The following is a 20,968-nucleotide window of genomic DNA, read 5'->3' as shown; positions in this document are numbered from 1 at the left end:
GTTTTATGTTTAAAAAAGGCTTTGTTCCTTAGAAAGATAGAAATGCTAGGAACTAATTTCTAAAGCAAAAGTATGAGAATACTGGCATGTGGGGAGGGAAGAGGAGACTGAGAGAAAGGAAGAAACAACATAACCATCCATCAGAAACTCTGAACAATACAAGGGGTGAAATCCTGCCTCCACTGAACTCAATCAGAGTTTTGTCATTGACTTCAATGGGGTTGGATTTCTTCTACAGAGCTTAAGGAACAGATAACAGAGCCTCTCGTTTTTTACTCATCCAGGGCTTTATATCAGTGGTTATCAAATGTTTTCATTTATACCAGTTCATTAGAGGAAATCCTCTTGGGGGCCATCTCCCCAGCCTCCACCTTCCCAGCATCAATATGACAAGGACTCTGCAGACCATCAGAAAAGACCCTACAAATAGAGACCAATGGCCCGGGGGGACACTTTATGGAGGAACATTCCATATTGCTACATACCACTGAAATTTACTATGTCACAATAAACATTGTACTGCTCTGAGGATACATGATGTTGTTAACCTCCTGCAACATGAATAACCCCAGAAAGAACAAGAAATTTACATGAGACTGAAAATGTTGACAATAGCCAATTAAATTTCCTCTGAGGGAGATGAAAGACTTAATTTTGTTCCTCCAGTGAATGATCCGGTAGAAATATTAAGCAGTTTCATGTAAATGTTTCTCCTGCTTAAAGCAAAGAAAAGCATTTTTATATCCTGTTCTGGCAATATGTCTGACTCCATCATGTTGAATGGAAGGAGAAAAACTAAATTATACCAGGCAAGAGGATTGAGACATGAAACAGATAGTTGCTGGGCTCTGACACTGATGAGAACCCTGTCTGTGAGTGAATTTGTAACTAGCCAGACACAAAATCAGGGAAATAATTCTGATTTTTATAGGAATGGGTTATGACAACATTGTAAAGTCATAAAACTAGCATTTTAGAAAGCATGTGCTCACATGCACACACAGAAATGATTTACATCTAACCCTAAATGTAACAGGTTTTCCATCTCTATTGTTTCTGCTTTAGCCACTAGGTGAAATATCTTCTATTCTTGCTAATCCATTCTATTGTTATTCCAGTAATACACAGAGGTCAGAATCAGGACTGAGGGTCCTTTATGTTAAAACTATACCATCCTGGACTAGAAAACACAGTCCATACCTCAAAGAATTTACAAGCTAAATAATAAAGATGCAACAAGTGAGTATAACAACAACAAAAACGTGTTTACATAGGCACAACTAGATGGTTTTGAATTGATTTGTATATAAACAAATTAGAGAAACATCTGAAAGTCCTACTGCCCAGCTACCTGGCTGTTAAATTGTTAGTGGGCAATTTCCTATAGAACTAAGTAGGTTTTAAGGGTGACAACTTTATAAGCCAGTTCATCAAAGATGTTTGTCTGGGTGGCTGGCCCCTTTAAGAAGAGTCAGGGTCCAGTCTATCCATGACAGGCTTTTATAAGGAGAACAAGCCTTTCTTGAGCCACCTGTAGTAATTAACTGCCTAGGTGGCTGGTTGGCAGCTAATTGACTAAGGAGCACCTGTACCTGATAAAAGGCTACCAGAGTTTAGTTAAGAGGGGGTGTTCCTAGCAGGAAAGGAGAATTATCAAGAGCTGCTCGAGATACAGGCTCAGAAGAAGGCTTAGTGATACTGTGCTTTCCCAGTGCTAGGTGGGATGGCTGACTAATTAGCATAGAGCCCAAGAGGAGAGCTGTGAAACTTTTCAGAACAAGAAGGGTAAGCCTGCCTGGCTTGTAGTATGGAGGCTCAGGACTGTCAGACTCCTGAAGGCATTGAGATAGAAGGCCTGTGGGAATTAGCACCCAGGCTCCCAGATGGATGACCTTGAGGGGCTAAAAAAATTGTACCCTAAAGAAGAGTGAACAACTAAGTCCTTTGCAGGGGGAAGAGAATCATTGTGAGATTGCACAGGACAGGGTTCAAGGGGCCAGGAAGACTTTTCTTCTTCTAAAATATCTTCACTGACAGTAATAGAACAGGAAGTCCTCAGTATAGTGCAGTTTTGTTTTAAAAACTACAGGCCAACATATAGTCAGACAGCTAATGCTCAGGTTCCCAGATGCTAAAGTGATGGGTGTGGAATAAGACATTAAAGATCATCTTCCCCATCTGCTCTGCTTCCTTGTCTCAACACTAATATGGAGGGGCCATCCACTCCAGGGCTAACAACTATTTACTGGTAGTTTGGTCCCTAAACCAGCTCAGTCTTCAGTGATAATAAGAACTGGGCCCAATTTCTGTGATGTTTTTTATGAATGGAAATAATCTCCACGAGGGGTTGAGTCAAACCCACCAAATATGTCACTTAGAGCACTTGTCTGCTCTAGCTCGGGCCAAAATAAATCACGCTTGAGGCCCTACCTAGAAAAGACGAATGCTCTATCTATAAAGGTTCCCCCAGCCTAGTTCTTCTTTTAAATATTCTGAACATATCTGCTTTCCTATGTTCATGACGCTATTAATGTGTAACTCCTAAAATAGCTGTCTGGAACGACATATGTCATGGGCCCTTATCTGACCAGAAATGTCAAGAACAAAGGTTAAACAAGATATAGGGGAGGTGGTGCATGTTGCCAGCCTCTGCTGTAGGAAGTGGCTGGGGGTAATCGAACAGCTAGTAGAACCCACTGCAAGGAGAAAGCTTTCCCTTTCCCTTTTGATATCTGGCTTTCCCCTACAGACCATTTTATCCCACTGACTATCCTCCATATGCTTCACTATGATCGCATCCCCTGTCTTGCTTGATGAGAACATCAATCCCATACATGCTCATCTGCCCCATAGCCAGGTTGTTCAGTAACCTGTCTGACGCCTGCCCTGGAGATAACTGGTCTCCACTATGGCTTCCCCTTCTGTGATATACACTTCCACTTCTAATATGTGACTCCTTCCCTCAGACATCCCTGTGTATGCTCCCCTCCTTTGTGAGATGTGCAGAAATGGGCCCTTGGCCTGACTCACCAATGAGGAAAAATGGAGTCTATCTCTGTGTTTACACATGCTCACTGTCTTGGTATGTGGGTGCCTAAAGGCCTGTGTTCCCTATTGACCTGATCCTTCCCCCTACTGAAGAACAGGGTAGCAAGAAGGGAGGAATGGTCCTTTGCCTCTCCAAGAGGCAAACCAATTACCTCTCGCTTCCCACCCAACCAAACCCCCCTATTGCCTAAACTGAAATGATGCCACAAATAGGGAAAGCTGTTGTTGTGTGTACCTTTTTTTAAAAAAAATTCTTTCAAAATATGCCAGTACCCCTAGTTATTTTATGCAGATTTCCTTGGGTATTTCCTTTTTTTTTTTTACTATATATAACTTTTAAACTGCACAAACCTAAATGGGTTGGTTTTTGGTGCTGGTATGCAGCTTTGGCAAAACTCATAGGCTGTAGAGCTGGTGTGGGGGGAGGGAGAAGGAGAGGGAACATGGCCAAACCATGGGACATGGCCCAACCATTTTTTGGCCAGGCCAAACCTGCGTGGTGCTGTGACTTGATTCATGGTATCTCAGTACCACTCACTCAAATTGGGATTGGCCACCCTTCCAACATGATGGAGTAGCACGTGGGCCAAATTTGAGTGAGTGTTGTGAGCTGGTGCATGGGATCAGTGGTGCTGTGGCCCTGTGTGGCAGGTTGCAATACCACTCACCCCACCCAATTTGGAGGGGATGGGCGCTGGAGGTCAGGCTGTTAAGGGTGGGGAGGGGAGGTTGTCAGTGAAAGAGGGTCAGGTGGGCTGGGGGGCAAACCTAGGGCGCCCTGCAGCCCCTGACAAAACTCCCATTGACTTCAGTGGGATCAGAAGCAGGCCCCGAGGCAATCTGAGGACTCATAACACATACTGAAATACAAACAACGCACAGTGACTTGGCTACAGAAATTATGGGGCTGATTTTTCACAAGTGCTGAGCACCCATAACTTCAGCTGAAGTCAAAGCAGTAGCAAGTGCTCAGTTCCCCTGAAACTCAGGTCATAACTGCACAAATAGTACAATCATCTTGTAATCCAAGTTTAAAAAATGTGGGTTATGATGCGAGAACTGACAGTTTGCTACATTTTTTTTAAAAGTGTGAAGTACAATTTTCTTACTCCATCTATTCAATCAGAGAACCAAAAGACTATTCCCAAGACCAGTATTTGTTGCAGGGAGCTGATTCCAAGCAACACAACTGCTGGTCCAAACCACTGGGGATGTTTGCAAAGAGAACTTAAGCTATGATGTAGTTTCCAGGCCAATAAATGTATGTTGAGTCCAACAGACAATCTAAAAAGAAAACACAAACACCCACCCCACACATTAGAGATCTGATGACTGAACACAAATCTATCTGTGGTCATCTCTATTAATAAACAGGCAAAATCTTAGTACCTGCTCTCTTCTGTTTTAACTTACACACTGTAATAGTACTTTTGCCTATCACATTTCCAGCTATGCTCAGAACTGCACAGCTGTATCCAATTTACTGTAGTTAGAATTTTTTTGAATAAGTCTAGCTAGATTATTTATTCAACAACTACAGTTTTCTCTGTGAACAGATTGTGGTTTCTCAAACTTATTCTTCATTTTAAATTATTTGCAAAAATTACCTAGTGAATAATTCTAGGTCTGTAACTTGTCTGTATCGCGTTAATTTTTCGACTGACATGCCAAACCTTAGCTGTTTTAGGTGGACGCACAAGTTGTGTAGTATGTTTCCACCTCCTCAGTAGAGAGCATAACTCTTTCCAGAATCAGGTTCCTAGTGTTGAAAAGCTGCAATTTGAAGTAATAATTGTAAGATAATTAGCCTGTAGAATTCATTCCAACAAGCCACTAACATAACTGAGCCCAAAAGCATCCTCGAGTTTGGGTATTTATATGGCTAACAAGACCACACACCGAGTTAAAGCAGTATGGATTTAAAAAAAAAAATCTTGGAGGGCTCATTCCCCTCAAACACAGCACACAGGCCAGCCTCTAACTTATGCTTGGATAAAACTTTCCCCGCGGTGAGGTTATTCCCTAACTACCTCCTCTGTGGCTCCTTGTCCTTTCCCTTGGAGAAGCTGTACTGCTGGAGCAGATTCCAGCCTAGCTGGACCACACACTCCAGTCTGGTATGGCAGGTCCCAGCTTCACAAGTCTGAAGGGTGCTGTCCATTGCTGGGGTGAGGGCTGCGCTGCCTTTTCCGGCAGAGGCCTAGTGCGCGGGCAGAGACAGGGCAACCCCACAGCGCATCTGCAGTCAGTGTGGGCAGAAGCTTCTCGCCACCTCTCCCAGCCTGCTGCTGCAGCCGCGGTGGGAAGGGAGGCCCTGAGCGTGGGGGACTACGGGGCTGATGGTAAGTGGCTTCAGGGGGGAGGGCGCCTTGGCAGAGCACAGGTGAGAGGCTGGACCACCCTGCCCCATGCCGCGTGTGGGACGGGCCTGGGGAGCACCCAGCCAGGCCCTCGCACACTGGGAGCCTGCATGGGCAGCAGCACTGCTAGGGCTAGTAGCTGGGCCGGAGGGGTAGGGTGAGCCCCGGCAGTTGGAGCACTCACTCCAGGACCGCTAGCCAGTAGCCCTTCCCTCCCTGTATGGGCTGCCCCAGTACTTGCTAAGCCACGCTGTGCACTCTGCTGGGCCGCAGCCCAGCCATGGCTCCTGGAGAGGCAGTCACAGCTCCCCTTGGGGCAGGGAGCAAAGGGCTGGCGCTCTTCGCATGACAGAGGAGGAGCAGAGTGTCCAAGGAAGCTTGAGCGTCCCTTGTGGAAACTAGAGCGGTCACCTCCCAAGGCGCCCCGTCCCACTGACTGCCCCCGGTGTGAAATCACAGGCTGTGTTCCAACGGCTAGGGCCAGACTAGCAACCTGCCAGTGGGACCCCCAAATCAGGCGCCCAGAAGGGACGAGTGCAGTCAGAGAAAAATAACTGATTTGACTTGGTCTGTTTGGAAAAACCTTCATTAGAACATGGGTTTTGGTAGGGTTCTTTGTAGACCGTTGATGAGAGATCAGATAAATTAGCTCACAAAGGTTCTTTTTTTATTCAAAGACAAAACAGCCCAACAGAGGAAGGAAAGGATTAATGCTTTGATTCCCAGAGCAGATTGGTAAAGTCTGGCAGCATTCAAATATGTTCTGAAATTATGAGTTTTACCCTCTGTGGGTGTGGGTGTGGGTGTGGGTGTGTAAAACACGCACTTAACTCATGTTCAACAATGGAAGGTTACACCCACTTTTTGATCAATTTCTTATCTTGTTTTGAATATAGCTTTTCAGAAGTCGGCAAACCCAGAGACATCATGCACCAGCACTAGGCTGGTACAGATTGCATATCAGTACAGCCGCCACAAAATCATCTGTCATCTTCTGGGTGAGCTGTAGTTATCACACTGTCATATTTGGCAAGCTTTCACAGAACATGCAGCCCTCTCACAGGTTCTACGCATACAGGAAACTGGGGGTACACACTGTTCACTGTAAGCTTAGCATAAGTAAAAAAGCATGCTGGGAGTCTGATTCAGAGTTACACACTGTGAGCATAAGTAAAAAGAATACAAAGCCTTCTAGAAATATATATTGGCTAACAGTTTGAACTGACTGAAGTTTTCTAGTGCAGTCATGTATTGAGGTTCACTTAATACTTAGAATTTTTCTCGATAACACACTGCCCCACTAAGGGCGTGTCTATACCAGAGCAAGAAGTTATTTTTAGAATGTGGTGCTAGAATGTTTTTAAACACAACATGCCCTGTCTATGCTAGAGATGCAGTTGTATTTTAAAATCAATGTTTGCCAAAGGAAAAAAGGGAAGTTGGCAGGGAAACAATTGCCAAGAACCAAAGAAAGTATTGTAAACATTTGAGATTATAAAAATAAAGTTATGAAGAATTACATCCCAGTGCCCTTCTAACTCATGTTACTGTTCAGATCCAGTTGAGATGAGTTTGGCTCATAGCAATAGAGTGAGCTGTCAAAAGGGAATTTTTTGTCATATGTTGCTTGTACGTTGAGAATAAGAGTATATTATCAGGATGCTTGTTTGCAAAAAGCAGGATGGGATTTTAGCAAAATTAGGTTTTCATTTTGTGGTATCAGCAGTCAGGATATTTTCACTCACCCTCAAGGATCTCCTGCTTGTGGATATGGTATTTCTCTCTGAATGTACAGTTCAGTCAGAAGGACAATTTTAGAGTCATGGGTATGTTGCTACATGTACAATATATAGGATCTTTTGAGGTGACTTCATTGATGAAACTTGATCCATTATTTTGAAATGTTTTCATTACTTATCCTTAACCTTTTGCTGTTGCTCACAGAGCCCTGATGGGTCCAACATAAATATATATGCTAATCTGCCTTTAAAAGAATTCAGAAAACTTCTGCTCTGGCTCTGAACTGAGGGCATGAACCTTAAAAGAATACTCTGCTCTCAGATGGCCATATGCTCTTTCCCATTACATAGCACAAAGGGACATGCAATGTAGCAACTAGTTATCCAAAAGACTGGGAATTTCCTGTGTGAGTAAGCAGTCCCTCAGTGCCAGGCTCCCAGCAAGAAATACAATGGATGCTAATCAGGCAAAGGCATGGGAAACCCACAAATCTGCTGCCCCATGTGAGAACAGAAGCATGGTCAGATGCAAGGTGGGAGGGGTCAGAGCTAAAGAACTATCACCCTAAGCACCCCTCCAAGCCTGTGGCCTTGACATTAGAAAATAGCAATGTAAGCAAAAGTTACTGTTGAACAGGTCAGCATCAAACCAGCTCACAGAACCTCACAACCTCATCAGAGGGCTCACCAGCAAGCAACCATTAGCGGGGAATCAATAGTAGCAAAGCTAGGGAGCGTGCTATACTAATAGGGTTGGGAGTGGGGGAAACCAGAGCCTGGTAGAAGCATAGTATATGTATGGCCAAGGATTACAGGGTTCCCACATTCTGTACTTGGCATTTCTCAGCCTACATGTCGTTTAAAGGACATGCCCACTGCTTGTTCCAAGAAGCCATCCCACCATTAGGATGATGCAGTGTTACTCAGGTCTTTCTGAAGCTGCAAAAGCTTTCTGAGTGTACTCGCACTTCTGTTTTTTTACCAAAGGAAGGGACTTACATGGCCCCCTTGCTGCCCACAGTAGGGACACAGCAGGAGAGGAGAAAGGGTTCTAAGACTGTCTCCCCGAAAATGTTAGAAAGTGCATGTTTTCAATGTGACTCATTGACTGCCAGGATATGGGGGAGGGGAGAGAATAAATTTGTGTGATACAAACCCAAAAGCTGGTTACACCCAGCTGCCCTGAGATTGTCCACAAACCTTCCTTCACTGACATGCAGTTGAAGGTTATGTATGATTGAGTCATGGATTGCCTAATTCTGGCCTCATGTTCCAAAAAGACACCCAGATTTGGAAAGAATGTGGGTTAGAGCAGAAAGCAAGACCCTCCTCTAGGGCATCTGAGTCTGCCCTTAGCTGTGTAAAAACAAGAGTGAGTTTGGAGTTCTGCTTTTTAGCTCAGTCTGGATGTCACTTAGCCCTAATTCATTCCCGCTCACATTCAGTCCTAACTAAACACTCACTTATGGGCTGGCAGCAGTGAAACCAACCAAGGCCCTGCATAAATTCACATTTAGATGAAGAGTGAAGTCCATTCAAGTCACTCAGTAAGAGGCTGGAACAGAAGTATAAGGAGTCTGATCGTGCTAATTGGCCTGCAGGGGTATTCACAGAGAGGGGGAGCAGGAGAAATGCTCTTTTTCTTATTTTTATTTATTTATTTTTTAAGGTTAGCATCCTCAATCTGGACCCCAAGTAGAAGATTTGGGATTGCTTTTAGAGGAGAGGGTTTGTCAGAAATCCTGACAAAAGTTTTATTGTGGCATTTGCCTTTGAGTCACATGTCAACTGGGGGGGAGGGTTGTTGAAAGCAATTCAATTTATACCTTTGTTCCTCTATGCCATGCCAGCATTCACAGGTGTGGGAAAAAGAGTCATACTCTTGTATTGTTGTTGAAGCACTGAGAAGTCCCAGTCAGGGACCAGGTGAGCTAACTGCTGTACAAACACAGAACAAAAAGATAGTCCAAGCCCCAAAGTGCCCACAATCTAAGTATAAGACAAAAGATAACAGAGGGTTATGGACAGATCAATGGGGGAGTACAGAGAAACAATGAGACAATGATGGTCAACTTGGTAGGCAGTGGGCTCTGCCACCAGCAGCCAAACCATTGACAAGTTTTGCCTTGGCTTCATGCCAAAGGGGAGTTTTGAGTAGGGATTGGAGATGGATAATAGGTTAGCTGTGTGAATATTTATGGGGAGCTTCTCCCAAAAGTGAAGGGCAGCATGGGTGAAAGCACGAAGATGCTTGTTTAAAAATTTAACAAATGGGCAATGGAGGCTGATGTGTGCTGAGCGCAAGTGGGGGCTAACCTCTGGATACTGAATGAGAGAGGATTGGTAGGGTGGGGATAGGTTGTGAAGGGCTTTGAAAGTGAGGACAATGGGCTTGGCTGCACAAACAACTAGTCTGTGGCAAGCTGGGGTGTGAATCTACTTGCATTAGCCTGCTGCAGACTAACTGTCCATGTGCACCTTGCTGATGCATATTAACAGCTTGTTAATGTGCTCTGATCTCGTCCTATTTGAAACAGGACAAGAGCACATCAGGCTAGTGCAGGATAGATTCACACCACAGCTGGCTGCAAACTAAATGTTCATGTAAACAAGCCCACAGAGCTTACAGTTGATACAATAGAGAAGAGGGAGCTAGTGAAGGGATGCGCAGAGAGGAGGGGTGACGTGGTCAAAGCGAAGGGCTAGCAAAATGATCTTATTAGCAGCCGCATTCTGCCTGGATATCAGTGGGGCAAGATTACATGCAAAGGACCAGAGAGAAGGCTGTTGCAGTAACTGAGATGTGAGATGAGAGCATGGGCAAGAGACTTAAGTGTGTGGAGGGATAGGAAAGGCTGTCTCTTAGCGATGTTATAAGGACAGAATCGGCAAGTCTTAGACATACTTGGATGTGAGGCCTTAGGGAGCCTCGCTGAAGATGGCACCCAGGTTATAGCCTGAGTGACAGGTGCAATGACCCCCAAAACTTGGAGCAAAAACTTTTTTTTTTTAAATCATCTACAGCAGCTGTGTACTGTATGACCATCTGCGCCTAGTGTACTATCTGAATTACACACACCCTCCACCAATGGGGAATGACATGAAAGTCCATTTAATATGGTGGATGGTGGAGGGGAGGAGAGTGGAGACTTTCTGCTTTGGAATGTCCTGCCTGTGAAGGCTGCAGAACCCTATGGCGACTCTGTCTAAACCCACCTAACGCTGACCTGTGGCTGAATAGCATCTGCTGAGTGTGTTGCCTAACATACAGAACTTCCTCCAGTGGTTTTTGTGTCTGTTTGTTGTGTTGTAATAAGCCTCTTATCCAAAATGTTTGATTTGACTAATGGATGATTAAAGAGCACATTTCTTTCTAGAATGCTCCCCATTATGTATGCACATCTCCATGTAGGCACACTGGGCGAGATTTCTCCTCGCTCTCACTTAGGGCCCAATCCTGCTCCCCTTAAAGTCAGTGGGAAAACTCCCATTGACTTCTGTTGTGTGAACCTGGAAACAGATACATCACAGATCCAGGTTTAGGTAATGACAGGAACATGTGTATCTAGGCATGATACAGAATGGAGGAGCTTATGGCTGCCCCAAGGGAACTCTCTGGGCACTCTCAGAGTTCATACAGGAAGGGCACAAAGCAGTGAGGCTCTGAAAGAGGCACATACCCCAAACAATGCATATGATTCACTACATTCCCTGTCCCTGGCAACATAAATATTGGAGGGCTTTTATTGACAAAACCAGCACCTAACACAACTTCCAGACAAATGACCAAATAGCAAGTGTGAAAAATCAGGACGCTTTGAGGGAGGGCATGGGAGTATAGTTACCTATATAAGATAAAGTCCCTAATATTGAGACATCTGGTTACCCTATTCCAGAACCAGTACCCTGAATCACCACCTAGAGATGGATCACAAGTCCCTCCTATCCAGAGGGCACCTAATGCACTGGGACTGATATAGCTCCACCAGTTCATTGGGAGCCACAGGCGTTAAACACTTTGGGAGGCAGCATCCCATCCTCAGCCCAAAAACTCGTGGAACTATGTCAGTCCCGGTATTTTAGGTGTCTTCCCCAGCTAGACGTTCAGTGATGTGACACCAGGCCCTTATGCTGGAGTGAGAGGAGAATCAGAGCCATTGTATCTTTAATTGTGAGTTAGTTACTTTTAAAAGCAAAGCACTGCAAATTCCCATGGCATCAAATCCTGAGGCCATTACATGACATTTTGAGCCAAAATTCTCAATGCAGCCAATGGGTGTTTGACTGACCAAAGGCTGAGTAAAAACTGAGTTTGCAGATGAAGGACCTCTGCTGCACTCCTCTTAGGAAATGCTAAGCACCCAGAAACTCTACTGAAGTCAGTGGGAGACGCAGGTGTTCAGCAGCTTGCAAGAGTTCATTCCAATGTAGGAACAGGCCCTCATATACTTTTTTCCTGAACACACAAAGTGAGGTGTGTGGTTATTCGGGGAGTTCTGCTTAACCTCTTTACTGAATTTAAGATGGATTTTATATCATGTAAAACATATTCTCCTTCCAAAGCAAAAAACCACTGGTGCAATCGGAAAATTGAACAAATACAACAATTTTAAAACTTCCTATCCATTTAAATAGCCGTAAGGATGTAAAATAGAGTTGGAGCTTTGATTTAGACTTTCATACCTTAATCGTATGATCTGGCAATTGGTAAAAATGTGCTAGGGTTATTAAAAATATGTGAGTTTCTAATTCAGTCTTTCCTGGAAATGGCCTCATGTTGGGCAGCACAGCTTCCAGAGGTCACAAAATAAACATAAAAGTCAGCCTTTCAAATACAAGTATGGAAAAACACAGGTCTGAGGCCCAATCTGCAGAAAATGTCTGCAATCTGCTGAGCAGTATAAGCTCTGGAAGGCCATGGATGCTGGCACCACCAGACCCTACGCTGTCAGGGGAAAAGGTCAACCCACTGTGGTAGGTACAATGAAAAACAATCTGTGGCTCCACGGTAGGGAGTGGGACTTGCAGAGCTACAGGGTAGAGGACATCATGTAAATAAGCTCCTCCTGGTAGCTCTGCATCTTCCAAGTCTCAGGGCCGCACAGTTTGTGGAATGAGAGCATCTCTGGTCATAACAAAAGACATGTTTTTAAACCACAAGAACCATACGGCGCTACCTGTAACATTCTGCCTTGTCAGCCAGCCTAGGTTTAACAAGCTGTGGGCCTACTGCCCTAAAACTCTAACTGGTCCACAGACATTGCTAAGTACATCCTTTCATACTTCTCTAGACTAACTCCATTTTTTTCTGGTGTTAAATATTCAATGTAGAAAGTTAGAGCCTACTTCTGCTGTGACTTACACCAATCCTACACCATTGTAACGCCATTGACTTCAGTGGAGTTACCTTGTTTTACACCAGCATGACGGGAAGTATCAGGGACTTAAAAGTACTACTGTGATTGTGAGCTAACGGCCAGCCTCGCTCTTCAGTTTTGATCACAATTCTCAACATGTGCTTCTTTAGGCGGATAGGTCCATCAGGGCCTAAAAGCACAGCATGCAACTGTACATCATTTATAAGCCTGAACTTCTTTGCAAACAACAGTGGAATGAAGTCAAAAATGGTGATGGATATGGTAGCAGAATAAACAGAGATTAAAAACTGATTTCGCCTAACACTTTTTCTGATAATCTCTTAATTTGTACAATTTAACACATTAGACTCGATCATCTCATCAGTTGTTTGCATGCAATGCCTATCTGTCCATCTATTTATATGGCCCTCATTACCATGGTATGTGAGCACCACAAGTATTTAAGAGAAATAATAACAATTGCAAAATATAAATTTTCCCTTCATAACCTGTCAGAGAAAATTTGACCAGACAGTTGGGTTGTTTTTTTCTGCCTGTGAAGGAGTTTTAGGAGGTTGAGTTTTGACTGTGTATGTGAAGAGCTATTGAGGGAAAGCTAAATCCATGAAATAAGTTTTGCAGTTGGTTGTGAACATTGTGAAATTTGGGGTCATCCTTTTCTTTCATGGGAATGAATTTCTGGCCCCCAGGAATGTTCTTTCTCTGGCACTCACAAGCCACTCCCCTCCTGACTTCAGTGGGAGTCCCACACGCACCGCTGACAGAATGACCATGCTGCTTGAGTTTCAAAAAGAGCCAGGAAAGGAACATGGCAAACTAATAGCAATATTACTACTAGGACTGCTGCTAAGAGTAAAGTAATAGGAATTCATAATAAGGACAATACTTTGTAGTTCTTGTGTGTGTTGCAGTCTTTGGCCAAAAATGACTACAATTTTGTGTACAGTCAATTCTGTGTACACTGCTTGGAAAAAGCCACGTAAAATACAAATTGTTCTGATGGGCCTTCTCTGTGCTCCTGGATGAGTGAGCTAATGGCAAAGGTGGCATTTATCCTGGTATAGACAGTGGGCCAAATTGAGAGGTGATGTTTAAGGTGGCATAAAGTAGATTTCTTTTATGCTCAGAATCTCTAGTACTCCGAGGCATACTTACATTCTACTCATGTGTAAGAAGGTGTATGTTGAAACAGCCCTCACTCTCCTCTACCTGCTTACAACATTTTACACGTCCTGAGCATGTTAAATGCACTGGCTTGGGTCCCATTACACATGGGTAAATTAGCTGTAAGTAGGTCTAATGGAATCCTATAGATTCCAAGGCTACAAGATGATCATTGTGATCATCTAGTCTGACGTCCTGTATAACACAGGCCATAGACCTTCCCCAAAGAAATTCCTAGAGCACATCTTTTAGAAAAACATCCAATTTTGGTTTAAAAATTGGCCATGATAGAGAATCCACCATGACCCTTGGTAAATTGTTCCAATGGTTAATTACTTTCACCATTAAAAATGTATGCCTTATGTGACGCATGGCTAGAAAGGGTTAAACATCCTGCAAAATAAATAACCCTCAAAAGACATGTAGGGAGATAGTTTGTGTTTTTGTGTATTTACATATGCAGTCAACAGTCCCTGTCTATGCTGTATTCTGATAATCAGAGGTCAAAAGAAAATCCTATCATTTAAATGAATTGTAAACACAGGATATCTCGGTATTCATCTCTCTTTGAAATGTACTGTGAATGGTAGAGGAACAAGCAAATGGCCTTATGTTAATTCATATAGCTAAGTACTGATGATGGACCTCCTTCAAAGTCATTCTAATTACCTTGTGTTCCCAGAGAAAATCCCAACTTGTCAAAGAGGACATGAAATTGTATAAAAGATCCTTGGGTCCTGATTCTGTCATCTCAAATCTGCTTAGGCTTCATCAGGAGAAGTTTGAGTCACAAGACTGAGGTCCCAGTTATGCTGGTATGCCCTGAATATCGTATTTGGACATTGGACTATAAACTATGAACAATTTCTGAAAGAACGCTTTGCAACTACAAAGCTCACCATCTCTGCTATGAATCTGCACCTAAATGAATTGAACTCTTGTCTGTATAAAGAAAAGGAGGACTTGTGGTACCTTAGAGACTAACAAATTTATTTGAGCATAAGCTTTTGTGAGCTACAGCTCACTTCATCGGGGTGAGCTGTAGCTCACGAAACCTTATACTCAAATAAATTTGTTAGTCTCTAAAGTGCCACAAGTCCTCCTTTTCTTTTTGCGAATACAGACTAACACGGCTGCTACTCTGAATCTTGTCTGTATGTACATTGATCTTTTAACCATACTCTCTCTCTTTTGTTTTTTACTAAATTTTAGTTTATTTAATAAGAATTGGCTGTAGCATGTATTTGGGTAAGATCTGGAATATTCAATAACCTGGGAGGTGATGTGTCCAATCTTTTGGGATTGGTAGAACCTTTTCTTTTATATGATGAAATAAGATTTACAGAAATTTTCATCGTATTTGACCTGGGTACCTGAATGGAGGCCTAAGGCTGGATTTAAGGGAACTGTGTTGTTTGAACTTCTGAGTAACCAGTAAAGTGATAAAGAAGCTGTTTTATGCTGGCATGGTAAATCTAAGTATTAGACTATCCACTAGCTTTTTGGGGTTTGGCTGCCCCATTCTTTGCCGTTCACTCTAATTGAGTGACCATAGCTGGCCTTATTTCACACCTTATTTCCAGTGCAAGAGGGTCTAATTTACACCACCTTCTGTATCTCCTGTGAATATAAGTGAGTACCGCATAAGAAATCTATGGCCTTATTAAACACTATGTTCCTCTAGTAACAGGCCAAGATGAACGGTTTCACTTGCAAATCCTAAACAAAGCCTAAAATTGATTGGGAATCCTTTCTCTCCCAAGAATTCCTTCCTATAGTAGGTTTCAGAGTAACAGCCGTGTTAGTCTGTATTCACAAAAAGAAAAGGAGTACTTGTGGCATCTTAGAGACTAACAAATTTATTTGAGCATAAAATTTCGTGAGCTACAGCTCACTTCATCAGATGCATACTGTGGAAAATACAGAAGATGTTTGTTTTTATACACACAAATCATGAAATAATGGGTGTTTATCACTACAAAAGGTTTTCTCTCCCCCCACCCCCCTCTCCTGCTGGTAATAGCTTATATAAAGTGATCACTCTCCTTACAATGTGTATGATAATCAAGGTGGGCCATTTCCAGCACAAAGCCAGGTTTCCCCCCCCCCCCCCCCCCCCCCCCCGTCATTCCCCCCAAACAAACCCACTCTCCTGTTGGTAAAAGACTCCAGCGAGAGACTGCTGAATTGGAATTCATTTGCAAATTGGATACAATTAACTTGGGCTCGAATAGAGACTGGGAGTGGCTAAGTCATTATGCAAGGTAACCTATTTCCCCTTGTTTTCCTAAGAAGCCCCCCTTCCTCAGATGTTCTTGTTAAACCCTGGATTTGTGCTGGAAATGGCCCACCTTGATTATTATACACATTGTAAGGAGAGTGATCACTTTAGATAAGCTATTACCAACAGAAAAGTGGGTTTGCATGTGTGTGGGGTGGGAGGGTGTTGGGGGGGGAGAAAACCTGGATTCGTGCTGGAAATAGCCCACCTTGATTATCATACACATTGTAAGGAGAGTGATCACTTTAGATAAGCTATTACCAACAGGAGAGTGGGTTTGTTTGGGGGGGAGGAGAAAAACCTGGATTTGTGCTGGAAAGGGCCCACCTTGATTATCATACACATTGTAAGGAGAGTGATCACTTTACATAAGCTATTACCAGCAGGAGAGTGGGGTGGGGGGAGAGAAAACCTTTTGTAGTGATAAACACCCATTTTTTCATGATTTGTGTGTATAAAAACAAACATCTTCTGTATTTTCCACAGTATGCATCCGATGAAGTGAGCTGTAGCTCATGAAAGCTTATGCTCAAATAAATTGGTTAGTCTCTAAGGTGCCACAAGTCCTCCTTTTCTTTTTCCTATAGTAGCACATTTTCACCTGTGTTTGTTTGTTTGTTTTGTTTTCCTAGTTTATTTCATTTATATAGAATCTATAAATTATTGTGAAATATCGGCTAGATTCTATCCATAGTTTAACTCGTGTAAATCCAGAGAAACTCCATGGACTTCTGTAGAGCTACTTAAAATTTAACTTGTAAAACTTGAGAACAGAATTTGAACCAGAGAAAGATTATGGAAATTCTTACTGTTGGTAGAAATGCTGATTGAAAACTAATTCTAGTGGATCTTAAAGCAGAGATGGTTCATTGAAAAGCCAAATAAATCAATATTTGCTTAAATATTACCTAAACAGTCCTTCAGATCTCTCAATCTCTCTCAGGGACATATTCAGTTCTTTTGCTCTTACGTATGCATATCTTTATCAGGGTATATGTCTCATCATTAGTTCAATTTCCCCTGTACTTTATCCATCTGACGTTTAAATTGTCACCTTATAATGGCATCTAGAGCCAAACCCTGTTATGTATGTCTTATCACACATTCTATGTAGCAAGGAGCAATTAACTTATCAACTAGTAAATGCAAGAAATAAATACTTGTGAATAATTTAAGCAAGTCTTTTTTTGAAGTATGTAAGCATCTGATTTAAAGAGACCTTCTGAACCATCTGATTCTGCCCCCTGATGGAGACATTATGCTGGATTAGATGAACCACTAATGTGATGTACTGTGGCAAATCTTATGTTCCTACTAAGAGTTCTATCACACAGAAGAACTTTCCCAGAATCCATTTCCAAAATTCCATATGCTGCTATCACTGAGAGCTTTTGAGCTTTGCCTTCTGTTGTTTCTGATGTCTCTTAGTAGACCTTGTACTGGTCCTGTCTCACAACCTGGGGAAGAGCTGACTTGCTGCTCCCACTGTTTCCAAAACGAAGCAGACGAAGAAGAAACATATTTTACTATATCAGGCCTTTCATCTCAAAATGACCCCAAAATAGTGTCATGGACATGCATCTGCCTCTGCAATCAGTGGCATGCTGGACAATGGAAAGAGTTGCCCAGGGACAAGGGAACAAATTCCTACTTGGAAAAAAAATGCCACTGGATCTTTAATATCCGTACATACAAGACCAGACCTTGTTTATTAAGGTCTCATCGAACAGATCCCAATAGAGTAAACAGTGTAGGAACAAATCCTGATCTCATTTATACTGGTAAAAATATGGAGTAATTCTACTGAAATCAGTGGAATAGCTCTAGATTACTCCGGGGGTAAATGAGAGCAGAATTTGGCTCCTAAAAACATCTTCTCAACATTGGAAGGATGAAAAGCTGATTTTTCATCCTTCTCTGTTTGTATTCGTGATTCCATGTAGTGCTCATATGAACCCCAACCTGGTGGTAACCACACTAAGCCATCTGTACTAACACTGCTCACCCCTCAGCCTTTTTCAACCAATTTGATTTGTGCTGGAGCATTGAAGTATAAAGAGTTTGGAGACTAAAACACCTCAAGGAGAACAGAAGGAGGGGCCTCTCTGTGGTCAGGTCTTGACTCAATCAGAGGCTTCTCTATTAGCAGGGTTCAGATTGAGAAGATCTTTGGGGAGCCTAACGCAAAAAGAGCAACCATCCAGTATGTGGATAGCATCCTCCACAGCACCACAGATACACAGTGGGCTGTCCTAGGCATGGTTGGTCTTGGTGCAGAGAACCATGCCACACCAGAATTAGTTAAGCTGACTCCAGAGGGGGCATGGGAATCCACAGCCAGGTAGCATTTTCATCCAGCCTGATGTAGGAGTTCCTGGTAGATTGTTCTGTTTCTTGTAACATGATCTCATTTCATGGCCATGTTATGCCATGAGACAGCTACTCCATGGAGAATGTTTGAAACAGGAAATTGAATGGAACCTCCCATATTGAGCAGGCATCTGACTCACTATTTTATTGATTCATGAGGTCTCTTCTATAAATGAACTAGTTCTTTTGTGCCTCAAGCTATTATATTTTACTCAGCAGTTCTTGGATTTCCATATGCTGCCAAAAAAAAAAAAAAACAGTTTTCAGTGGGTATCTGAGTTTCTAGCTATATATGTAAGCATGTTCATTTCTCTTAATTAAGACAACAATAGGCATATTAGAAACATATGATTATCAGTTAGCAGCCAGAATTCTTAACTGACTGCTCAGTACTTGCCTGGCTCCCAATATCTCATGGACAGCACTGTGTGGAAAAATCAGGAGATTATTACTAGTATTTGCTCAATCAGGGGAGTAGTTGGCTTAGGGGGTTAGCTCACTAACCTTTCACCGGCAGAGGTTCAAATCTCAACTGTTGGACAGATTTGGATAGTCTTACACACGCTGAAAGTACATTACTCCTCAAGGAGGCTCGCTAAAGTCAACTTGAATAAAGGGATCAGAATCTGACCTGAAGTCAGGTGTGAAAATGGGTTTTGTAGTTTCCTCCATTAACCACCTGCATCACTAGGAGAAGGACTGTACTCAGTACTACCACCAATATTGTTAATGATTAAAAATGAATAATTATGATGTGTAACGTTTGTTTGTTCCTCGTATTACAGTAGAACCCAGAGACCCCATTCTTTGCTTAGGAAAAGCAAAGGCTGGAATAGCAGAGTTATACGTCAGTAATAAGTCATACTGGGGAAGCCTACGCATAGCCTGCCACACCTGCTCAGACCTGTGCTTATTGTCCCTCGCTTGTATAAACGTTACATTTAGCCACAAAGAAGATTTCTAACATCACAACTTTGGACTTAAATATACACTGTCAGGCTTGGCATATGTGAAACATGACCTATTTTTCGTTTTTGTAAACAAGTGCTGTTCTTTATACACACTAGGTCAGATCCCCCAGTACAGTAACGCTACCTTACTACTCTGATGGTGAAAACAGCCCTAAAATTGACAGATTCGGCCACTTGAACATCCTCTGCCTAAGGAAATCTTTGGGTTGTGCAATGACATGGTTAGTGGCCTTTATGCTACCTGCCCTTCTGGCTTCTGATGCATGGGACTTGGCAGTTGCAAAGGCAGGCTGGCTGGGGCCCTTTACAGTCAACAGCAGCCAGTGTAAATTAGAGTAGCCCTGAGGAACAAAACTACTATGAGAAGAAAACTTGTTCAAAGTTTGAATGATAAATAGTTCAATGGTATCCTTTTGGGAAAAGTCACTTGTTTATGAACACAACTCAGAATCTAAGATGTCACCTTGGAGACTTGACTAGAATGAAATCCTTGACTTTCTACCAGTGCTGAGCATTAGTGTGAAACTCAGAAGAAGAGGGTCTTATGTAGGGGCTAAGTGTGAAGGAAAAGGTCTGAAGTTTAGCACATGTATTAAAAGGCCCTGAGGCCTGTTTTTAACTGAGGCACTTGTTTGAGGGTCATTCATTGCTCACTTTGGTTTGTTCCACCACATTTTGCACATGGCCTAAACCCTATTTGTAAGCTGTGCAACCTGTTGTGTGCTAGGTTTCCTGGAGTGGGAATTAAAAAATGCTAGGGACCAAATTTTGCACTGTTACACCCAGGAAACCCCGTTGGCTTCATTGACATTTTCATGGATGTAGTTCAGAGGATAAAGCCAGATTCAAAGACCATTGAAGTCACAGGGAGTTTTTCCATGTCCTTCAATGGACTATCAATCTGGCCCACACTTTGGCTCCACCACTCAGTATTTAACCGAAGAGCCCAGCAGCTTTACTGAGGTCTGTATAGAAAGTCCCAGATATCCAGTGTGAGCATGAACTGGGTGTTCTGTAAAACCAGGTTGGATTATTTGGGGGCTCTCCTTACTCTGATTGGCCCAAAGTCCTGCTAAGGGGCATAGAGGGGACATATTATGGGAACATAATGGGAAAGGTTCTCATAATGCACATAGTCATATCCACTTCAGAATTCTAACTGTGCACAAATGATATCTCAGCACTAAGGCTGTAATCCTCCAACTTGTGTGGATACACACCTGTGCCTGCATGGAGCCCATGCAAAATCAACTAGGCTCTTCATGAGCTCAGGGATCTGCCTGCCACAATTCTGCTTGCAGGATTAGGATCTAATGCCTGTTTCTGTTTAAAGGGCTCAGACTTACTGTCTTCACTCAGACAAAACTCTAACTGATTTTAAATGTAAGCTTTGCCTAAGGAAACAGTGTGGTGTCGAACTCTATGAAATTCTTCTTTAAGACAACAAAGAAAAAAACACAAAGAAGGAGGACGTTCGGTGCATCTTTTCTAAATGCCCCCCATTACTCCAGGATGCTAGTGGCAGAAGATGCCTTTATAAATTCTGCACACCTGCTGACAGAATCCATTAAGTATTTACAGCTTTGATTGTGCACTAATTCTTAGGATATTTCAAAATAAGAAAGGTTTCAGAGTAGCAGCCGTGTTAGTCTGTATT

General features: G+C 42.7%; 1 pseudogene; it reads right to left on the bottom strand.

Annotated features, from left to right (window-relative positions):
- Positions 1 to 2,970, bottom strand: part of LOC125642770 (glutathione hydrolase-like YwrD proenzyme) — a 35,179-nt pseudogene extending 32,209 nt beyond the window's left edge.
- Positions 2,971 to 20,968: the final 17,998 nt, after the last annotated feature.

The sequence above is a fragment of the Caretta caretta genome, chromosome 9 (assembly GCF_965140235.1).
Source record: "Caretta caretta isolate rCarCar2 chromosome 9, rCarCar1.hap1, whole genome shotgun sequence".
Classification (NCBI taxonomy): domain Eukaryota; kingdom Metazoa; phylum Chordata; order Testudines; family Cheloniidae; genus Caretta; species Caretta caretta.
The sequence above is the reverse complement of the archived record's forward strand: the minus strand, read 5'-3'. Positions and strand labels throughout refer to the sequence as shown.